Raw genomic sequence first — 24,732 nt, forward strand, 5'->3', positions numbered from 1 at the left:
AATTAGATACCATTTAAGGCTTTTAAAAATTATTATTTCTTTCTCATTATGATTGAATATGCTCTCTGATACTAATCCAGAGAAGGAACCACTAATATTTTTTCAAATGTTTATTTATTTTGAGAGAGAGAGAGAGCACACACACACACACACACACACATGTGAGTGGGGGAAGGGCAGAGAGGGAGAGAGAGCAGAGAAGAGCCTGACACAGGCCTTGAACTCAGGAACTGTGGGGTCATGCCCTGAGCGGAAATCAGTAGTCAGATGATTAACCAACTGAGCCACCCATGCACCCCTAACATTTATTTTTAAAGATAGTTGGGAGATCTGTAGCGAAACTGAGATAATGCCAACTTTCCTGTCATAGCATTCATTCAGTAATTTTGCCTCAATATTTCCTCGGTTGCTCAAAAACCATTCTTATTTTCAAAATGCTATATTTTTCTATATTATTTTAGTTGATTATAATTTGGTGTTTCAGTGAATTGGGACTGAAATTCATTATACTGTATTGTTTTTGCTGTAAAGAGTAGCTACTACGAGAGTATAAGTAGGCATTCCATATTCAATTGAAAAGTGCAATGCTGGCATGATTATCATAATGGGATCCAGATATCTCTAAACATGATTTTACCAAAGCATGGTCTATAAAATCCAGGTATCAGTGAAAGCAAACTTCAGCATCTGATGCAAAGGCCTCTAATACTGACCTAGCATTTATTTTGATATCAGAGTTTAAAACATGAACACAATATGTTAAAATGTCATTAGTTGCTCCTAATTCAAATCCACAATCAGATACCAAGTAGACGCAGGGCCCTTTGGTTGTTTTCTCTATGAAAAAACAAAATTTCTCAATTGTAATAAATTCTCATGTTTCTAGGTAGGACCTGTCTTAAACATGTTACTTACAAATGAAATACACCAGGAAAAACAGATTTTGATTTAATAGAAACAGAGAAAAAACAAGATTGTGCTGATCTATAATAAAAGCAGAAGACACACAAGAGAAGAATGTGAAAGCAGATAAACAAGCTGGAAAGGAATTGTGAGTTGTGACTTAGGGGAAAATTTTGAAGCTGAAATTTCATGAACAGGAGCTGGAAAATAAAATTATGTGCTAAATAGTTAAATATTTCAAAATAATATTCTCCAGGCTGGATATTCTAAACTAAGTGTTACAAAGTTGTTATTAATCACTGTCAGAGAAATATGATAGGGTATGTTATACATTATAAAGGAAATAAAAGTGTTCAATATAGTATTATTTTCCCTGAGACGAATGGGACATTTAAGCCATCTATAGATATTACTGAACTGACTGATATAAGAAATGATATTATACTTCAGAAGTAAACTATGCTCCTCTGTATAGGAGGATAATATAAACAGGGAAAAACAGGAGATACTGAATAAGGCAAAGGGGCTGAATTTGTTATACATATTTGAGATTAATTTTCAAATTTAATCTAGTAGGATACTGCCTAATTAAGTTATGCATCTTCAATTCCTAGAGAATCACCTGTTTCCAGATAGACATTATTTTGTTTTCTCATTTCCAAGGTGCCTGGAAAAATACAGCAGCCTGTGACAGGTGAAACTTTAAGAAAAATTTGGCGGTCAGAGCTTCTCTCCTTAAAAGAAGCCATGAGCCTGTGGTTCCAGAATATACTTCCATGACGTGTGTGGAATGAGGATGGTGATATAATAGGATTGGGGGACTTGGAGGGCCGTGGGACTACTGGCAAATATAGTGGAAAGCCAAGTATCAATGATGTAATACTGTCTTCCCTGTGACATCACCAAAATGTAAGTACATTTCCTAAACACTACAAAAGGCCAAACTGATTTATTCTTTGGAAGGGGATAAGGGACATAACTCAGCACTGGATCTAATCCAAAACTGGGTACCCCCTAAATATTATCCTGAAAGTAACTACAAATTCTGGGGGGACAAATCTAAACAACAACCACAAGAGGACTCCAGTGACTGAACCAAAGCAGGCAGAATTTGGACATGAGGTAAAAATGTGAATCAGGCAATAGGCATAGGATGAGTCCCTCCTCTAGCACTCTGCAACTTGACTCAGAGGAGAGCTGCAGTCACAGGAAGGAGGCACCAGGTGCTAAAATTCTAGTATAAAAACATGATGCTTTCCAGGCCAGGGAGTCCAGAGAGAGGAGTCTGGGCTCAATACAGGTTCCCAGGGCATTTTATGGTTCATGGTTTTGTCCTCTTCTATGTAAGAGACTATTGCCTACCCAATTTCACAAATATTTTTTCTTCTATTCTTTTTTCCTAAGAAATCTATACTTTTAGATTTTAAACTTAGAAGTATGAATACATATATGTACATATAATATGTGTATATTGTTATATACATACATATATAAGTTTATGCATATATATGTATATAAATATGTATATATGTATACATATATGTGTGTTGTATATACATGTATTTATAAATATACTACATATAAAATATATAAAATAAAAAATATCTAAAACAAATCCAAATTAATGACCACTTTACAAAATACATAACCAGTACTCTTCAAAATTCTCAGTGTCATTAAAAACAAGGGGAGTCTGAGACCATGAGAAGCCCATGACAACTAAATGTAGTGCGGTAACCTGTATGGGATCCTGGAACACAAAAAGAACATTAAGTAAAAACTAAAAAAATCAGAATAAAGTATGACTTTAATTAATAATAATGTGTTAATATAGGTGCATTAGTTTCAATACTATATCATACTAGAGCCAAATGTTCATTATAGGATAATTGGATATAGGTTCTATGGAAAATGTGTACTATCTTCAAAATTTTTCTGTAAATTTAAAATTCTTCTAAGAAATAACACATCACAAAATTTAAAGGATAAATGATCAACTCCCCAATCATATTGGAAATTTTTACAACCGTATAAAAAACTGCTAGAAAACTACACAAAATACAATAAAGAATTACAGGATTTAAATCATTTTTAGCCATTTCAACTATTTCAATGAAATAATTGAAATTTGCAAAACTTTATTTTCACCAACTGCAGAATGAAGCTTTTTTTCAAGTACAGAGTTTGTTTCCCCTGATAAACCATAAGGTGAACCATTATACAGGTCTCAAATTTAAAAAGACTAAATTCAGGGGCGCCTGGGTGGCTTAGTCGGGTAAGCATCTGGCTTTGGCTCAGGTCATGATCTCACAGTCCATGAGTTCAAGCCCTGCGTTGGACTCTGTGCTGACTGTTCAGGGCCTGGCCTGCTTCAGATTCTGTGTCTCCCTCTCTCTCTCTGCCCCTTCCCCACTTGTGCTCTCTCTCTCTCTCTCTCACTCTCTCTCTCTCAAAAATAAATGAAACATTAAAAAAATTAAAAAATAAAATGACTAAATTCAGAGTATCTTCTCTGAACACAATACAATTAAAATTGAAATAGATAAAAAGATACAAAATAAGATTCCAAATGTTATGCAAACTTGATAATACATTTCTAAAAAGTCAAATGGGTAAAAAAAAAAAAGAAAAAAGGTAATATAAATTATTTTGAACTAAATAGTACTGAAAACACAATAGATCAAAATGTATGCAATGCAGCTAAAGAAGTGAGTAGAGGGAAACACGTAGCACATACGTCTTAATACATCAGAAATAAAACTAAAATCAATGGTCTAAAACTCTACATCAAAAAGCTGGGGGAGAGGGTTGGGCCACTTGGGTGACTCAGTCGGTTAAATGTCAACCTCGGCTCATGTTATGATTTCATGGCTCATGAGTTGAAGCCCCACATTGGGCTCTGTACTAACAGCTCAGAGACTGGAGCCTGCTTCACATTCTATGTCTCCCTCTCTCTTTGCCCCTTCCCCACTCAGGCTTTGTCTCTCTCTCCTTCAAAAATAAATAAACATTAAAAAAAAAAAAAAGGTGTGGCAGAGGGGAGTAAAACCAAAAAAGTATGAAGGAGAAGATCATGAACAGGAACATATGAAATAGAAACCGACACACAATGAGAAGTTATCAAAATAAATAGCTACAGCTACTTCTTTGAAGTTGGCAACTAGTTACATTGCTCAAGAGAAAAAGATAGATACAGATATACAGAATGTGAAGACATAGCCTAAGTCCACTTAGAATCTTCTATATCCAAAATGCAAATGCATATACTGATGGACTTGGAAGACAAATACATGTAAAAATAAGGTCTTGGCCCTAGTCACAGGACCAGTAAAAATCTTTTACTTAACAAAACTAGAAGTATTAAACTGTCAATAAAACTTAGAAGTTAGATGCAGAGATGAGGATTGTGGCAGAAAGAGGTAATTAAAATAATACCAAGTTTTTGTATATAAGTGAGAAGGACTGATGAAGAAGAATGTGATAACGTTCTTGAATATTTTTCTTAGTTTATTTGGCACGAGTAGAAGAGTACAGAGATATACTTCATATTTTTATTTTGCAATAAAAATGCTAATAATTGACCCCTATTATTATTACCTATTTACTTTTAATAATAAATTCCCTAGAGTTAGTAGGGCAAATTCCCAGCTATAGCTTCCATTTCCTAGATTCTTTTGCTATTAGTTGTGATCCATCAATGAAGTAGTATCAGCCAAATACATATGAGTAGAAGTGATGTGCCACTTGCAGAGGAAACCTTTTAAAAAACAAGTGATTCCATATCCTTTGTGCCTTCTTATGGATTAGACGTTTAAGTTACTTATAAGTAGTTTAAGACAATTACAGATTGTAATAAATTCTATGAAGAAAATGAAGACTACCTCATGCAAGGGAATCTACTCTAGTTAGGATGGATCAGGGAAGGTCTCTGAAGAAATGATATGTAGCTGGTACCTAGTGTAAAGAAGGTTTTGGAGAAAGAGCATTCTAGGCAGAGAGGACAGCAAATGAAAGATCTTGAGAATGTAATATATCTGCTGTCTTTGAGAAAAAGAAAGGAGCTCTGGGTGGCTAAAGCTTAAGGTGGGCGAAGAACCAATGAGAGGTGAGGTCAAGGGAAATGAAGAGACGCTAAGATTTTACAATAATTGTTTATCAACCTTTTGGATCTATTGGGCTTTAGGCATATCTATTTTTAAGTGGCATACAAGAGGATTATTTTCTCTTTTTAAATGGTGAATGATCTGTGAGTTGCTATAATAAATGCTAAATTTGTGTATATCCTTACAATCTCATACTGTGTTTTACCCTTACAAGTCATTTTCTTTACCTCCTTTTTCTTTTCCTTTTTGGCAGGTTTCTGGTTTAGAAGTTAAAAATTCTACCTGAGGCACCTGGGTGACTCAGTTGATTAAACATCAGACTTTGACTCAGGTCATGATCTCATGGTTTGTGGGTTCGAGCCCTGCATGGGGCTCTATGCTGTTAGCATGCCCCTCCCCTGCTCGCATGATTTCTCTCTCTCAAAAATAAATAAACATTAAAAAATTCTACCTGAGGATGGCTAGTGGTTATGGTCACATTTTTTTAATTGCATACTTTACTAAAACAAACAACAACAACAAAAATAAACATTAGAAATCCACTCTCTTTAGAGTAACAAAAAGTCTTAGAATGATTTAATTCAAATCACTAGCCTATTTAAGTTATTACCAATTTTTTTCATTTCACTTTGCTTTTGTGTCTTCAAAAGTCATAATTATTATAACTATATTATTCAAAACATCCTTATATAGATTTACTGACATGTTTATCAATGTCTGTGTTCAACAATCCCTTTTACATCTCACTTTTCCTCCTGAGATTTTTTTTTTAAAGCACATTCCCTATTAGTTCTCTCATTAGTGGGCTGTGATTGTTAATTTGCCTGTTGTTTTACTTGCTTAAAAACCGTAATTTCATCTTCATTTTTTATGTATATATATAAACTTTTTGAGAGAGAGAGAGAGAGAGAGAGCACACTGAGGAGGGGGAGAGAGAGGAAGAGAGAGAGTGAGAGAGAGAGAGGATCCCAAGCAGGCTCCACACTGACAGCATGAAGTCCAATGTGGGACTTAAAATCATGAACTGCAAGAATATGATCTGAGCTGAAATCTAGAGTAGGACTCTTAACCAACTGAGCCACCTAGGTGCTCCCATCCTTATTTTTTTTAATGATAATTTAATGACATATGCAATTCTAGACTAATAGTTATGTTTCCACAGTGCTTTTAGGATATTAACCCAGTATCTTCTGGACTCTATTATTCTTGCTGTTAGCAATTATTGTTGTTGTAATGATTATATTAATACAATTACTATTATGTTTATTATTTTGAAGTTAGCTATCAGTCTAATTGTTTTTTATTGGTTAGAAACGTGTATTGCCTTCATACTTGATTACTTTAGGATCACAGACTGTACTAGAAATAGATCCATTTACTTATTTTAATCTATCTGAAAGAAACTGTTTTCCTAAATCTGAAGATTCATGTGTTTCCTCAAGGCTTCCTCATTATCATTTTGAGGTCAATGCACAGATTGGCAAATGAGCATGATCCTTCCTTAAGCAGACCCATGAGCCTGGTGGTAAGCAAAATAAGGCCTGCCACAGACACTAAAGCAGTCTTCCAGTGGGAATAGGCACAAATCAATACATATCTGTTGAATTACTCAATAAAATGGGATTCCAAACAGTAATTTTTTTAACTCATCTATGTCTTGCAAGAAAAAAGCAACTATACAATGAACTAAAAATGAAGTTCAAAGACAAGTCACAAATATGTGTTTTAAGACAGTATAATAAAATATTCTTAGGGAAGGAGCAGAACCTAAAAATGAACAGATTTTTGTAGTTCTGATGGTAATTCAATTACTTTTCAAGTTATCTACAGAAGTAAAACAATATTTCCCTGAGTATAGATTATTTTATTTTTAAAAAATAAGATGGCATGTTGATTTACATATACCAGGAAATCACTTAATGATTTTGCCAAAGATAATGCAAAAATATTTAGGGTAACTAGATTCCAAATTTTATATAGTTAGAAAAAAATAATGGTTTTTGAGGTGACTACCCCAGTATGAAAAATGACATGCTTGCTGTGCTCTCAACTGAACATGGTGAATTAGAAAAAATAGCTCAATGGTGATCACTTCAGTGGGCAACTGCTGTGGTCATCAATATGAGATAGCTGTGTCCAGGGAAAAAGACATGCTTTTAGATGGACAGGAAAATGATCCTAATGTTTACAGCTTGAGACGTAACCACAGAAATAGAAGTGAATTCCAGTGAATGAGTTCAATTAATAAACAGGTGTACAATCAGAGATTTCTGATGAGCATCATGAAAATTTTAGATAGTGTTGCCCTTACCCAGCATCAAAGATTAGAGAAACACCTTGCAATGACTGAATTTTAGAGCTGCCGACTTCTTCAGGTTACATCTCCCTTTAACCTTTCAGAAATATACATATTTATTTATTTATTTATTTATTTATTTATTTATTTATTTGAGCTTATTTATTGCATAAATGTGTACTTGTTTTCTTTGTAGTATGTATGTTTTTAACTATCTGCCTATCTATATATTATCTATCTTCATGTTGTAAATGCACTAAAACATCGTACTTCATTGTGCAACATTTCCTGACTTTCAACAATATCTAATTAGTTTGTCAATTTAAGTTACATGTGTGACAATACATTACTAAATGCATTCTAACTAAGCCAAAGTGTTTCATTTGCTAAGAATGTTATGCAAAAGTTCCCACTGAAGGTCTAACTTTCAGCTAGACCCTAACTTAGGTCAGTGACATTACAAACCAACACTGGGAAATATCCCACTTAAACTGAGTATTCTTTGAGAATTTATGTTCAGTGATGTCTAAAGAAATTAGAGATTTTCGGGGGTGGAAAGTATTAGAAATTTTAATGCCAAAACCCATTTAGAAAATATTGTGACATCTTAGAAGATTGTGAAATTTAATTATAAATATGGCACAACCTCATTTGACAGGTGTTTGTTATTTCTTCTTAATTAGATATGCATTAATTGCTAAAGCTGTGAAGGTATCTCTCTGTGTGTATGTAGGCATTATAAACATATTTTTCTGTTTCCTTGTTTAGTATCAGGGAAGTATCTAGAAAATCCTATTATATATTTGCTACCATTGACAAGAAAGAGTAGAACTTAAAAATCATGTCTGGGGGCGCCTGGGTGGCGCGGTCGGTTAAGCGTCCGACTTCAGCCAGGTCACGATCTCGCGGTCCGTGAGTTCGAGCCCCGCGTCAGGCTCTGGGCTGATGGCTCAGAGCCTGGAGCCTGTTTCCGATTCTGTGTCTCCCTCTCTCTCTCTGCCCCTCCCCCGTTCATGCTCTGTCTCTCTCTGTCTCAAAATAAATAAATGTTAAAAAAAAAAATTGGGGCGCCTGGGTGGCGCGGTCGGTTAAGCGTCTGACTTCAGCCAGGTCACGATCTTGCGGTCCGTGAGTTCGAGCCCCGCGTCAGGCTCTGGCTGATGGCTCAGAGCCTGGAGCCTGTTTCCGATTCTGTGTCTCCCTCTCTCTCTGCCCCTCCCCCGTTCATGCTCTGTCTCTCTCTGTCCCAAAAATAAATAAAAACGTTGAAGAAAAAAAAAATTAAAAAAAAAAAATCATGTCTGCTATCTCCAATCAAAATCTTTGAGCAACCAAATATATATGCAACTTATCTATATTTTTTCCTTTTTAAATTTATATTAATTTATATATATTTTAGCATTTATTAGAACGATAAAAAAGTGATTTAATCACAGAGGCTGCTTTTTCTGTGAAATTTTCTTTAAGACTCCATTATTAGCAAAAGAGATAAAGGTTGAATAGTCTAACTTCTAACTCTTTGCTAGCTTTATTTACTTTTGCTTATTTATTATTTTTTTATATTTATTTTTGAGAGAGGGAGAGAGAGCATGAGCAGGGTAGGGGCAGAGTGAGAGGGAGACAGAGGATCTGAAGCAGGCTCTGAGCTGACAGCACAGAGCCCTATGTGGGGCCGAAACTCATGAACCAAAGTACCGATTGAGCCACTCAGACACCCCTACTTCTGCTTATTTAAACTATCTGCAGTTCTCTCACCCATTCCAATGCTCTTAATTTGCATCCTCTTACCTCTTTGACTTTGCTAACAAACACTATCGCTTTTCCTCCAACACCATCCTTTGTCCTTGGGGGGAAAACACCTTTAAAAATTTTCTTTATCTGTGATCATAACTTTCTACTTGAAGAATATAAAGACTTTGCAGATATATATAGGAAGATGGTGATTCTGACTCAAATTATGCTTTCACAGTTGTGGGAAACATCTGATCAAAGCCCTTCATGCACTTAGCCTCTCTAGCACCAATGTCTCATGCGAGTGGCTGGGTTTACAGTGACCTTCATTATAGGAATAGAATCTTTTATTGTCATAAATGAATCAGCTCATATGGCAATCATGTTCTAGTTAAGTTAGCTCACTAGCTAAACTACCTATAAAACACATAAAAGACACCATCTATCTATCTATCTGAGGTTTTTAGAGTTTCTGGTTATATTTGTGTTGTTATTTGATATTGAATGTATCTGCGAGGGCAAATGCATAAGAGGTACCCACATTTCTTACTTCTCAAACCATAGTCCCTGACAGTTAAGCACACAAATTTCCTGTTTAATTCACAACATCCAACATACAAAATTTAAAAAAAAAATGATTATCAACTAAACTAAGAACTCTCTTCACCACAAATAAGTGGTATTCCAAAATATATTAATGAATTAGTCACTTAGAGCATTTCATTAAATGTGACCAGTTCAGAATATTAGTACCTGAACATGAAATGTATGAAGCATGAAATAAATGTTGTCAGTTGATACATGGGCAGAGTCATGAGATAAATAAAAATTCAGGTTTTCATGTCTCCTTTAATTTTTAAAGGTTAACTTAGTTGTGTTCCTGTCAGTCTCAGCACATTTACAACTGCTGAATTCATTGTCAATATTAACATAGCAAATGTGATGTCTTTTCCTAGAGTTGGTTTTCTTCCGTGTTGAGAATCAACCACCCACAGAGCAGGACATAATGGCATTATACATTACAGTAGCCATGAAAGCTGAGTACACAGAACAGTATAAACAAAATAAAATTTTAAGAATAAGTCCCAAAACTTGTAGCTCAGTGATTTCCAGAGCCAAATAGGTTTAGAGAGTTTTTTTGTTCAAAGTGAGACTGTCAATATTTGAAAAAAATTAAAGATACAATCAAAAGTTAAGTTAGGAAGAGAATTTTGGATGAGAGAGGCGATGGGGAATATTTCTGAATCTGTTAGTAACTTATGTGTGACCTTCACTAGCTTTTTAGTTATTTTTCCCATCTGGACAACATTATTTGCCTCCCTCACTAGAATCTTGTGAAGCTTAATTAATGTTTGTGAACCACTTTGACTTCCACAGCTGGAGGATGTTGGAAAAATGCAAATTATTATTGTTGTTATTTATTATTTATTGTTCTTTATCTAGACTTAGTTTCAGTCTCTGCGGGTTTACTGGTACTCTGAGCCATGGAGACAAATTAATAATAAATGTAGTGCTAGTCCTTCAGCAAATATCATAATGGCTCAAGAGGAAACAGTTAAAAAAAATGTTTTACTCTTCTATTATAAAAGTCACAAGAATTAAAAGTTTAAAAAATTACCAGAAATCTCACAATTTGATTCATATTGACCACTTCTACCTTTACTCTGAACGATCAAGGACTTTCATTTAGTGCAGCACTTTTCCTCCTCTGGAATTATGCTATTTTAGATTGGCAACCTGTCTGCTTAATTTTTTTCCCATTGGGGAAACTACACCAGTTATAGTTTCTGTCTTCTTCAATCATATATATATATATATATATATATATATATATATATATATATATACATATATATATATACACACACACATATATACACATATATACACATATATATGAATATATATATACATATATATGAATATATATACACACATATATGTATATACATACATGTGTATGTATATACATATATATATTTGCAGCTTTGTTTAATATACAAAAGTAAAAGTTAAAATGATTGTTCTAGGGGTGCCTGGGTGGCTCAGTCAGTTGGGCATCCAGCTTCAGCTTAGGTCATGATCTCAAAGTTTGTGGGTTTGAGCCCCGCGTCAGGCTCTGTGCTGACAGCTCAGAGCCTGGAGCCTGCTTCTGATTCTGTGTCTCCCTCTCTCTTTGCCCCTCCTCTCCTCATGTTCTCTTTCTCTCTCAAAAATAAACATTAAAAATTTTTAAAAATGATTGTTTTATTTTATTGCACTAAAATCCTTTGAGTTTGCGTTTCTAAGGAGATGTTCATCTTCTCTTAAAATAGTTCATTTTCTCTTTTGTAAAGTTTATAACCATCATATAAATTAAGTTTTATAAATATTGAATAAAAATTGTAGATGTTTTTCATTGAATACATACTAAGAGATTCTTATTAAAAAATAATTAACTTTTTTATAAAACATGATAGGAAAAATGGAGGGACTCCACTGACATCTTTCACAGAGACCACTTTTTCTTCCTACTAACAAACTCTTCATTTTATGTTTAGGGAATTCTGTAGTACTCCTTAATCTCTGGGAAAACAGGGCTCTGCATCCTCTGGGGATGAGTGTGACTTGTGGAAGCTAACCTTGGCCTTCCCTTTGCCAGATATTCACTGCCATGGGCTCCCTTGAACCCAGGGTTGTCAAGTGCATGGCCAATGAGGTAGAAGTATGATGATAATCTTCTGGGAAGATTCCTTTCTTTCCTAATCAGGAAACATTCATACCTTTCCTTTCTTCATGAAAGGACAGTACAAAAGTTTTTTAATGAATTTTCCCAGCCATCTCGTTACCAGATGAGAAACAAGAGAATTTTAAAAATCTGTATCAAAAGCCCTGCTGTTTAACAAACCCTAACTTGTGCAAATAGATGTCTTATGATAAATGTTTTTTATTATGTAAGCTATTCATTTTGTCAATTTTCTGCTAGATACTGAAGAAAACAATCTCAGCTAATATACTTCACCTGAGTATACCAATCCCCATTAGTTTTCTCCATACTTCTGTAGCACTTATAGTCACCACATATAATTTAGTAGTAAATTATAAAGGAACTTGTATTGTTTGGCATTTGTTTTTATATGGCTCTTGGACTGAACTATAAGCTCCTTGAATGTGAAAGACCTATTCCATCCTTCCTGTGCTTTTCCCCTAAGCCTTGTACAATACTGGCTCATAGGAGGCTCAATAAATTTTAAAAAGGAAACGTGTGTGTGTGTGTGTGTGTGTGTGTGTGTGCGCGCGCGTGCGTGCATTACCTTTTTCTTACCTTAAACTCAAAATTCTATCCTGGCTTTTCTGAAACAGCTCTTTGCTATGTTCTACTATTCCTTTGTTTTCTTTTCTGCTCCTTCTCTTTCCACGGCTTATCTGTAGGTGTTCAAAAAAGCTTCATCTTTGGTTTTATGATCTTTTGCTTCTGTGTTCTCTTCCTTGAAGATTGTATCTACTATGTCTCTCATTTATTTTATGCAAAAATGACCATTATATGATACTGTCCCTCTGATCTCTATCCTGAATATCGAACATTCCCAACACCTTACAACTGGTACTTCCCACCGAGTATACAATTAAAAATCTCAGTCTGTCATCGGTCATTGCAAGTTGAAGTATTCTCTCTCTCTTCTGAATTTCTGGAGCTTTGTGTTTGTACCAGTATTGTTTGCATTAATAATTTATCTCCACTTATATTTAAAACTCGAGAACAAAGACTATGTCTTGTTAATTTACTTTACTTTCCACCTATATGTCTTAAATATAATATGAAATCAGTAAAGGCTTGAATGACTATATGCCTACTTTATTCCAGCGTAGAATCAAATTATGTTGAAAAATCAGTTATGCTTTTTTCTCTTTTAGTATCGCTCTATATATAGTTCAGTATATGAGGGGTTTCATCTATTTTTGTCCACATAAAACTAAGGAAGCTATATTTTCATTGATCTGCTTAATATGTAGAAATTCTGATTATGTTTTCCAACTTCAACATTAGTATAGTTTAATTAAAATTTATTTGTGCTTTTAGCTTCTTTTCAATACAAAGAATTATATTTTATTAAGATGACATATTTTTGTAAACTTGTACGAAAAAATACCAGGTATTATTTAATCACCCCTTATTCTGAGGATGAAAACTTCATGAATTTACTCCAAGAGAATTAAAAACATACGTCTACAGAAAAACTTGCACATGAATGTTTATAGCAGTATTTTTTAAATGTTTATTTTGAGAGAGGGAGTGTGAGTGTGGGAGGGACAGAGACTTAGGGAGAGAGAAAGAATCCCAAGCAGGCTCCACACTGTCAGCAAACTGCCTGAGGCGGAACTCAATCTCAGGAACTATGAAATTATGACGTGAGCAGAAGTCAAGATTCAGATGCTTAACCACTTAAGCCACACAAGCACCCTTGTTTATAGTAGTATTATTCATAATGGTCAAAAAACAGAAACAGCCCAAATTTGAAATAATTGATGAATGGACAAACCAAATGTACTCCAGGGTAGAAATAAAGAACTACCGGGGCGCCTGGGTGGCGCAGTCGGTTAAGCGTCCGACTTTAGCCAGGTCACGGTCTCGCAGTCCGTGAGTTCGAGCCCCGCGTCAGGCTCTGGGCTGATGGCTCAGAGCCTGGAGCCTGCTTCCGATTCTGTGTCTCCCTCTCTCTCTGCCCCTCCCCCGTTCATGCTCTGTCTCTCTCTGTCCCCCCCCAAAAAAATAAATAAATAAATAAACGTTGAAAAAAAAAAAAGAAATAAAGAACTATCTTTTCCCCTTTTATGTCATTCTGTGATTTTCCCACCTCTGGCTGCATTAGTAAGGAAACTGTTCCAGATTTTTTTAAGCAGTTAATATTTAAAGATAAAAAAAATTGAATTTTAATGCATCTGTGTATTTTATGCAAAGTTCAGAGATTGCTTTTATGACAGTAGTAACATTAAATACGTAGAAAGTAGTGGATTGATTCATAAAAGTCATAGTAGAGTCAAACAAAATTGTATATAAAAATTATTTTGTGCTTTCTATATGTAAGTCATTGTGCTAAAAAGTAAGGAGAAATAGGTAGGAGATATAGTCTGGCTTACAAGGCATAGAGCAATTCAAGTCTTTGAATATAGATCATTTATGTCAATATTCGAAAAGACCCAGAGGGAATAACTTTGGGGTGGGGAAAGGTCTTGTTAACAGATAAATTTCTATAGAATCGTCTATAATAGGAAGAGGATAAAGAAAAGGGAGGGTGGAGAAAAGGAGGAGTAAAAGAGAGTGGCAAATGAGAAGTAAAGGTCTAAATGGAACAGATGTTTTATATGGAAATTTCCAGCAACTATTCTTAATCAGGCCACAGACTCTAAAATGCAGAGCTACACTCTGTTCTCCCAGGAATTCAGCTTGGAACATACTACCTGAGGAGGTTACAGTCCCCCCAGGTCATCCAGGATAGACCAAGAGTAATTGGTACTTGCCTAAGGATAGTATCCAGAGAATAGTGCTCCAAATACTACTAAATTTGAGCATTCTGCTATATCTCTCCTGATAAAATGTTTTCCCACGTGGTAAAAATGCCCTAAGTAATTGACAAAAGGTCAAAGATGTCTTTTGAATATAGGAATTTGTTAATTATTCAATTTATCAATTTATTAAAAATATAACCTACCATTCTATAATGGCAAGGTCAGAGTTTGAAACATAAATTAAATCTCATTGTGGGGCGCCTGGGTGGCGCAGTCGGTTAAGCGTCTGACTTCAGCCAGGTCACGATCTCGCGGTCCGTGGGTTCGAGCCCCGCGTCAGGCTCTGGGCTGATGGCTCAGAGCCTGGAGCCTGTTTCCGATTCTGTGTCTCCCTCTCTCTCTGCCCCTTCCCCATTCATGCTCTGTCTCTCTCTGTCCCAAAAATAAATAAACGTTGAAAAAAAAAATTAAAAAAAAAATCTCATTGTGGTTCACTTGCTCTTTGTGACATCAAATTTTCTAATGCCAAAGTAATGAGTGTGACATTATTGAAAATTCAAAGTCAAAAATCACTTATTTCAGTCACCATTCTTATCTGATATCATGTGCATCCCTTTCTGTTTCCGTGATTCTTTTAAAAGATTTACTCAGAGATAAACAGCTTGTCTTTACTTCTCCAGCTGTGTCTTCTCTTTACTTGCACACAAATAAGACTTTCTCTCATACATTATTTCTATGGATTGCCATTTCTCAGAGGCTCTCTCTTCTTCAGAATTGACATGCTGGTGAACATTCAATTAGGGAAGTGAAGTGATCTAATATTGATTGGCATTACACAGTGACATTATGATCAGCATCAGGTTAAAGCACCATATATAGTTGGTGATAAGCCAGTCTGATATTTGATACTTTGCTACTTGGAAAAGGAATTCTTTTTTAATTTAATTTAATTTAATTTAATTTTACTTATTTTTCTTCCATTATTTTACTTAAATTCAAGTAAATTAACATATAGTGTAGTATTGGTTTCAGTGAAACCCAGTGATTCATCACTTACATGTAGCATCCAGTGCTCATCCCAACAAGTGCCCTTCTTAATGTCCATCACCCATTTAGCTCATCTCCCCACCGACCTCCCCTCCAGCAACCCTCAGTTTGTTTTTCTATAGTTAAAAGTCTCTTACTGTTTGCCTCCCTCTATGTTTTTATTTTATTTTATTGGAAAAGGAACTCTTATCCCATAACTCTGACTGGGCTCTTCTCTTCTGCTTTCTTTTTTCCCTTTACCAGCTTTGACCAGAAACATGGAGGGTAGGAAGAAATATCAAAAAGATAAGAGTAGACTCTTGTGATATTTACTGTGCCCTAACTGTTCTTGTCATTTTCACACAGTTGTAATTAATTAACTGAGTTGTAGTAAACTGGGCAGGAAGAGGAGGTGAGAGAGAGAGAGAGAGAGAGAGAGAGAGAGACAAATATGATAGATATATAGACAGATATTGTAATAGATAGATATTTTATTTCCAAGATCTGTGTTATCTCTAACCATCTCCCACAATCTCTGTCATGGTCCATAGCTCTAACATACGAGCAGTGCCCTGAGCAGCCATAGCATCTCAGAGCTTCACATTAGGCTATTAGGCTCTGCCACTGCAAAGATCTCACTACCCTGTCCTCATCACAAGGCTGTCTATACCTTGTATCTCTGCCTACACACACGGATAGACTGGTGCATAAGGAGGAATTTGGGCACATGACTAATTTCGGAAGTTAATACTTTGAAACGCTGGTTTCCAGAAAATCCTCAGTTAATAATTCTCTCTCAGCACCCTAAAAAAAACATACTACTTACAAGTAATATGAGAATACATAAACGCTAAAAGAAACTCAAGTAGTTTTTTTAAATATTTTTTAAAGTTTATTTTTGAGAGACAGAGAGAGAGAGTGAGCTGGGGAGGATCAGAGAGAGAGACAGACAGACAGACAGAATCCAGTGCAGGCTACAGGCCCTAAGCTGTCAGCGCAGAGCCTGATGCAAGGCTGGAACTCACAAACCGCAAGATCACGACCTGAGACAAAGTCTGATGCTTAACCGACTGAACCACCCAGGTGCCCCAAGAAATCTGTTTTTTAAAACTGTATTTCATATAAGTATCATTTTATTTCATTTGACACTTCGTTGAAATACTTTTATTTAGATCTTATAATAAATGGTCAATTTATCATATTCGTTAAGGAGCATCAATTCCAGAACCAGACCTCCTGGATTTAATCCCTTCTGTGTTATTTTACCAGCTGTGTGAACTTGTGCTAACTTCTCAGTGCCTCAATTCTCATTTGTACAATGGGAATAATAGTAACACTGCTTCATAAGGCAATTGTAAGGAATAATAAGGTAATATATGTAAAGCCCTGAGCATAGTTCTTCTTAGCACACAGTAAGCACTATGTAAGGGCTAAATATGGTTATTATTATCTTAGGCTTCTCTCTGAAAATATCAAATAATAATAATTATTATTTTATTTGTCTTATTAGTTAAAATATTCTAACGTGGCCTTTTAACTTATCACACTATTATTATTCTTCAAAGAACAATCTATTCCTCAGATTTTTAAAAACTATTTTCAAAATAGTGAACCAAGACTATATGTTTAACTATACACATTACCTTTTACAGATTCCCTATCCACTACAACATCCACTAAAATGACAATGTATTATCCAAGTAGGAATAATCTGAATCAGAATAGCAAATCAGAGAAGGCAACTATTACATACAGGAATTTCAATAAACTTCTGCAAGATATATTACAAATAGGATAGTTTGAAGATAGTATAAAACAATTCTCTCAAAAGAAGCCCACAAGTAACCCTAGGTTTGAAGCTCTGAGTCAAAATTCTACTTGTTTTACTTTATTTTATTTATTTTTATTTTTTAAATGTTTATTTATTTTTGAAGGAGAGAGAGACAGAGTGCAAGTGGGGGAAGGGCAGAGAAAGAGGGAAACACAGAGTCTGAAGCAGGCTCCAGGCTCTGAGGTGCCAGCACAGAGCCTGATACAAGGCTCAAACTCACAAACTGTGAGATCATTACCTGAGCTGACATTGGATGCTTAAACGACTGATCCACCCAGGCACCACAAAATTCTACTTATTTTAAATACTACCCATATAAAACTTTAAATTCTTATGATTATATAAGAAAAAAAATCCTATATATATATTACTACCATAGCAATGTGAGGTATTGAGCAAATTCTTGGGATAGTATCATCCAATCAAATTCATGCAAATCAGAATCTTATCCATCAAGCTTTACTTAATAATTTTAAGGATACTAGTAATCAGATAGTTCAGAAGAAACAGAGAGGCCCTTTCTTACTGCATGGTCATATACCTCTAGCCCAAAATAGATGAAGTTTTTCAGTGAGGTTTGCAGGTTTCTTCACACAGAAGAGAGAATTTAATTTATGTCACATCTCTGTTTTATACCCCCAGAGAATTGTATTGTCTACATGGCATTCTCCAGGGAGCCATGTCTCACAGATTTTGTGTTCTATTTACTATGAGTAAACTTATCCAGGGACTTTTGCCCTGGGCATTTTGGAGACAAGGCCTCTTCCTTCTAGCAAACATCATTAATTTATTTACCCAGAGGTCCTATAGACAAGAAAATTACACCAGGTTCCCAGCCCTCTCTTCTTTTTTCTTGAGATATCCCTATAGTAAAGTAAGTGAATTCATTTCTATCCAGCTGCTTTAGCTATTTCCTTCCTTAAGCCATATTTAATATTTCAGATTACCTTACATCCATGTTGTTATGGAATGATTGCAATCAGATTTATAAGGGAAGAGTGAGTGTTAGCTGTGTTTTAAAATAAAACCACTGAGGTTCAAAGAGAGAAGCTTAGGGTATCTAACTGTCAGAACCAACAGTGATTGGATTCTCAGTTTAGAGTCCAATATCCCAGTCAAAAATAAAATAATAGCATTGCTTGGTGGTGATTACCTCAATTGGTGGGCAATGGCCTCTGCTATCCAAATAAAGCCTTAGCAGTCCACGTTTGACTGCTTCACTAGTCTAAAGGGAGTCAAATGTCCCATGAGAGGATTCTAAATTTTCTGGAGAGACTCAAACAATGAAAACAAACAAATCATTAGTGGATTTGTATAGAAAGAACACAACTATAGTTTCAAATAGTGTAGGAGCATTATCCCTATAAATAGGCCTAAGATACCTTGATCAAGTAAACCATGTTTTTAATTCTCAAAGAAAGAGTTGTTACCAGCCATGCATGCCCCGGAATCAATTTAAGGTGGAAAAATTGGTTCTCTTAAGATACTGTATTTAAAATCGTGTATCTAATTGTGTAAGAAAAGACTGCCTCAATTGCTAAGGGATTTTCAAGGGTTAGAAAGAAGTGGTCAAGAAGGTTGAAATGGAACTCTTTTTCTAGCCTTGGTCTTCAAGGACACATAGAGCCTGCTCTGTCTGAAAAGAGATTTCATCACTCCTGACGTTGCCCATATGCATAAGAATACAGAGTTGTGTCAACAATGTGGGAGCCCCTAGAAAAAATATAGGCAGGTTACTTGAGAAGAAAATTGAGGGAAGAGAATTGTCTTTTTAGAAAAATAAGATGGCCTAGCTTCCTCTAAATAGCTTAAGAAAAAGAGATACAAAAGTGAGAAATACATATTTGTATCTCATGCTTACCTCAAAAGTTCCCTTAGGCTGGGAATATACTGGTCACTATCAGTATTATTAAGCAATATTTCCTGGGGTCAGAATGAAGTTATTCATTTGATTTACAAATAAACTCATATATCTATGATGAGTTCCCTCTTCATAATCATTTCCAATGATAGAATTAATGGTATACTCATGTTATTGCTCACAGAACATTCTCTCCTGCAGGAAAATGCTGAAAATTATGAACACTCACTGAAGCAGGACTGTTCCACACAATGACCTGATGAATTCTGAGCCTTATCTAAGAAGTTGTTTATAAACTTTATGCTGTTCCCTGAAGAGAGAAGAGCTAACAGCATGATGATCGAAATTAAATTTTTAAGAATGGAGATAGCATTTTTAATCATGGGGAAATTGCCATCTCAGTATTCTTAAAAGATGTTCAATATTTAAATACGAGCATTTCAAGATCTAATGAAGCATATGCAATATTTAATTGAATCATAATTTTCCTTTAGAAAACAGGGAGCTTCTCACATATACATTTTCATTAATTGTATAGTAGTTCTCAAGATTTATCTTAACAAAACAAATTAATCTTAACAAAACAATTAAGAAGGAACCATTGGTCTTTAGTTATTCAAAATCTGAGTGGAACTGACCACCGAGCTCTGCACTGGTAATGCAGTCAGAATCAGTATTTGAGTAAGGCAATTGTATCTCAATACATGACGTATGTGGATAATTCACATTAGTACAATATTAAAAAGACTCTTTGTTTCTGGTAAATCTTTTTTTCCTGTAGCTAGAGATAATTTTCAAAATTCTCATTTTCAAATGCAGGTTGAGCATTTGCACTCATTTTCAATTTCATAAACTATGCATAATCCATATTATTAATAAATACTTAAAATACTTATTAAATTAAAACACTTGTACATGCACAATTAAGACTTTACCTGAGTGATTGGTAAGTTACATGTAAAAAATGTTACACATCAAGTAAAGGTAACTTATCTATATTTAATACTTGTGCCATTGTTCACAAAAAATCTTTATCTTGGGGCACCTGGTCAGTAGAGTATGTGACGTTTTTTTTGAGAGAGAGAAGACACAAGTGAACGAGGGGCAGAGAGAGAGAGAGAGACAGAAGTAAGGCTCACCCGAAGCAAGGCTCAAACTCACCCAAAGTGGGCTCGAGCTCACCCGATGAGGGACTTAAACTCATGAACCATGAGATCACGACCTGAGCCAAAGTCAGATTCTTAACCAACTGAGCCACCCAGACACCCCTAGAGCATGAGACTTTTGATCTGGAGGTCATGAGTTCAAGATTAACTGCTTAAATAAAATTTTAATTTTGATCATTCTTTTCTGAATTCACTATATGATTTGAATCTTTTCATTGCTTAAATTGAAATAAATTTCACAAATAAATATCTTCCACTCTAAAACTAGTTTTCTGAATAAAGTCATAGTTTAAGAAATATATAAATAGTAAAGTAAAAGAACACTGTTAAGTAGGCCTCACCAATTAAGAAGGATTAGATGACTGAAAAACTTAGTTCAAAAAGAATTGAAAGCTTGTGGCATGATGCCTTATGGGAGGTCTACCCAGGCCTCTTTTGTTCTGAATTTCCTACCCTTCAGAGTGGGGCTACTGACAGCTAATCGTGCTCTTTGCAATGCCTTTTCCCAGATATAGGTGATTAAATAAAGTCCATTAAATTTGGAACAGGGATTCAAAACAGATGGTTCGATTTTCCATGTGGCCATGTGGTCAGAACTTTAATATGTAGTCTGGGGAGTTGTAGGGCAGTTGTATTCTACTGTGAAGATGGAAAACAGAGGAGAAAACTGCTTTGTTGGGAAAGTAGAAAGAAAAGCATATGTTGTAAGGGGTGACTTTAAACCATCTCATATGACTATAAAATGATTTTTTGGGGGTGCCTGGGTGGCTCAGTCAGTTGAGCATCCAACTCTTGATTTCAGTTCAATTTATGAGATTGAGCCCTGCATTGGGCTCTGCGTTGACAGTGTGCAGCCTGCTTAGGATTTTCTCTCTCCTTCTCTCTCTGCCCCTCCCCTGTTCATGCTCTTTCTCTCTCAAACAAATAAATAAACATTAAAAATAAATAAAATAAAATAAAATAAAATAAAATAAAATAAAATAATACAATACTTAGGCTGAGATATAATAAGAAATTGTTAGGACTTCGGCTTTTGTGTGCATATGACTGTAATGGTCCAGGATTGGAATGGGTTTCCTGCCAAGGACTAAAATGCTGTTATCGGGATTTTATTTCTTCTCCTTTTCTTGGCTCTGCTTCTTCTCATTTGACCATTTCTCTCCTCAAGTCATATATAGGAAAGATGGACCCCAGCAAGTCCCATGGGTAACATAGTTCTTACAGATAACAATTTCAGAAGTGGCAGAATTTCCTCTCCTGGCACACATCCATTCTCCCCCAAAGGCTCTAATCGTCTAGGTAGAATCATGTATCCAGCTCCATAGTGAGAACATGGACCAAATGAGCCATGTTCAATGGTAATCTCATTAAAATCATATGAAACAGAGAAGAGAGTTCCTAAAAAAAGGAATATAGGGCTTTTCAAAAGTTGGAGAAGACTACCATTACCGTGTAACAATGGACAAGTTATATCATCTCTCTAAACTTCAGTCTTCTCATCAGTAAATTGGGAAAAATAATACTTACCTCATAGGATCATTGTAACAACCTGGAAAACTTTGGCAAAGTGCTTTCCTTAAATGGTCATTAAATGGTATCTGTTACTACTATAAGATAAAAATAGATGTCTTTGGAAAGTCTAAAATATACTATGAAACATTAGAGAAATTTTAACTTTCCAATTATATTGTGGAATACTTATTTTTCCAAAGGAAAACAGGATCTTAAAAATTGAAAGCTACAATAAATATGGCCCTATTATTTAAATCAATGTCATCTAGTCATGATTATTTAAGAGTACAGTGGCTTGTTTTCAAACTATAAATTACACCTGTAATAATAACAGGGACAAATATTTGACACTGGAATTGACTAGAAAACAACTTGGCTACCATAGCTTTGGCCTTTTATCAGGGTATCTGCTTTCATTCCATCAGGCAACATCATCTACTGGTTTTGCTTTTCTTCCCCTAATAACATTATCTGAATAGTTACAGCCACAGGATTAAAGATAATGGACAAGGATTAAAGACAAAGAGCTTTTCATATCAGGAATTTTAATTTCCTTTTCCAAGTCTAATTTTTCTTATCAATAACAAGACAGTTTTCACCAAATGTTCCTTGAAATCTCTTTTAGAGTATCATTCTTCAGATGAAAATGTGACAGCATTACATTAAATTCTATAACTACCCAACAAGTTCTAGAGGGTTGCTTTTATTGTGAATACATACCTTTCTGTAATTAAAAAAATAATCATGGGAAGACTTTAATTCTGCATATTGTGAAGAGAGTCAAGTGTTATCTTGGGCATAAAAGAAGAAAAATAAAATTCCAACTTTCAAAAGCCAAGTATATACCTAAAGTATTTTGCTTTAATCCTTCATGCCTGGCTTCTGATTACTTCTAGCTGAGATGATAGAAAGCAATTTTCAGCTAAGTGCGTAACTCCAGTAGTCTGCTTTCACATCTGGACCTCCAGGGCCCTACTTATATATCCCATCATGTAAAGTGTCTCCACAATTCTCTGCCTTTCTTGGAAGAACACATCCTTTGAGATTTTACATGGCTTTCCATTTCAATCACTATGTTAAGCTCAGAGCTCTCAACTTTTTCTTGCTTTCTCTACTTTACTAACTACTACATTTCCTATGATGAAAGTGACAAAAAGAAATCTCAAGTTTCCTGCAATTTAATTTCTGTCACACTAGATGTGTTTATCTGTTTAATCAAAACCAAGAGAAAACTCTGAAGTATGCATTGCTGATCAGTTTGCAACAGTAAAATGGAATTAAAATAGACTTGGGCAAAATGACTGTGACAAATTCCACACATCACATGAAGGAAGAAACTAAAAAGCCATGGGTAGTTCTGCATAGATGATCCAAGTCTCACTAGAATAGAGATGAGGAAAAAATAAGGAATTAGCTATGACCAGTGTACTTTCTATTTACTTGTTGTTTTGAAATCTAGAGGTTCTTCATGAGACAAAATTGTGGTTCATATAAAGAGTCATATTGGCACATGATAGTCACTAGTTATTTTTTATTCTCTATAATAGGTATAAGTTTTCAGAGAAATTATAACACACAGAGCATTACCATGTGGTTTCAGTGAAGAAATCTGAGGATCTCAGTGAAAATCTCAGTGAAACAAGGAAAGATATATGGAAATAATAAAAAAAATAATAATGTAGCTAAAAGAGCAAGGCAGTGTCAGTAACATTTAAAATGAATTCTTTACATAATTATGACTCAATAAATTTGAAAAAATATGTTTAATATGTTAGTAACTTATAAACTGTTTTATATTAAATTTCAAATTTGGGGGAAGTTTGTGATTTTCCTCTAACTGGTTTTTAAAATTATTTTTGGGGCGCCTGGGTGGCGCAGTCGGTTAAGCGTCCAACTTCAGCCAGGTCACGATCCCGCGGTCCGTTGAGTTCGAGCCCCGCATCAGGCTCTGGGCTGATGGCTCAGAGCCTGGAGCCTGTTTCCGATTCTGTGTCTCCCTCTCTCTCTGCCCCTCCCCCATTCATGCTCTGTCTCTCTCTGTCCCAAAAATAAATAAACGTTGAAAAAAAAATTTTTTTAAATAAATAAATAAAATAAAATTATTTTTTAATGTTTATTTATTTTTGAGAGAGAGAGACAGAGCTTGAGCGGGGTAGGGGCAAAGAGAGAGAGGGAGACACAGAATCTGAAGCAGGCTCCAGGCTCAGAGCTGTTAGCACAGAGCCCAATGTGGGGCTCAAACCCACGAACTGTGATTATGACCTAAGCTGAAGTCGGATGCTTAACCAACTGAGCCACCCAGGTGCTCCCTCAACTGGATTTTGAGACATGCAACTTCTCAGTACAAAATGAAAAAACTGTAGATGAACATTTAAAAGAAAGAATTAGTCATTGTCAAAAATGTAAAATAATAAGGTAAAACTGTAACAGAAAACTAAAGATACTTTTATGTCCCCAATTATGAAAAATGAAATGGATATAATCTCAATTTGGAAAGTAAAAGTTCTTTTTGGACTGTCCATAAAGGAAGAAAGATATTCAATATAGGCAAGTATTTTGGGGTTAACGGAAAAATCTCCTAGTTATAGCACATATTGAGAGAAATTGATTCCCATTACTAGAGTTCACATGCACATTTAGTTTTAGAGTTATATAAACTAGTGTGTTGATAAAAACAACTAATGATAAAGTTATAATAATGGCAATTAGCAAATAGAAGGAATTGCCTCATGTTAGCATGACATATAATTTATATAATATCAAATATAAACATGAGAAAAATTGCAAGCTTAATTTGTAGAAAGATTTACTAAAAA

At 35.0% G+C, this 24,732-nt stretch overlaps 1 long non-coding RNA gene across 1 annotated transcript; it reads left to right on the top strand.

Annotated features, from left to right (window-relative positions):
• The first annotated feature begins 889 nt into the window (after nucleotides 1-889).
• Nucleotides 890-20,003, top strand: LOC109500209. Its single transcript, XR_002157852.3, has 3 exons — nucleotides 890-1,051; nucleotides 1,567-2,025; nucleotides 19,440-20,003. It is a non-coding gene; the product is annotated as an uncharacterized LOC109500209 (long non-coding RNA).
• Nucleotides 20,004-24,732: the final 4,729 nt, after the last annotated feature.

This window comes from Felis catus, chromosome B2 (genome assembly GCF_018350175.1).
Source record: "Felis catus isolate Fca126 chromosome B2, F.catus_Fca126_mat1.0, whole genome shotgun sequence".
NCBI classification, from domain to species: Eukaryota; Metazoa; Chordata; class Mammalia; order Carnivora; family Felidae; genus Felis; species Felis catus.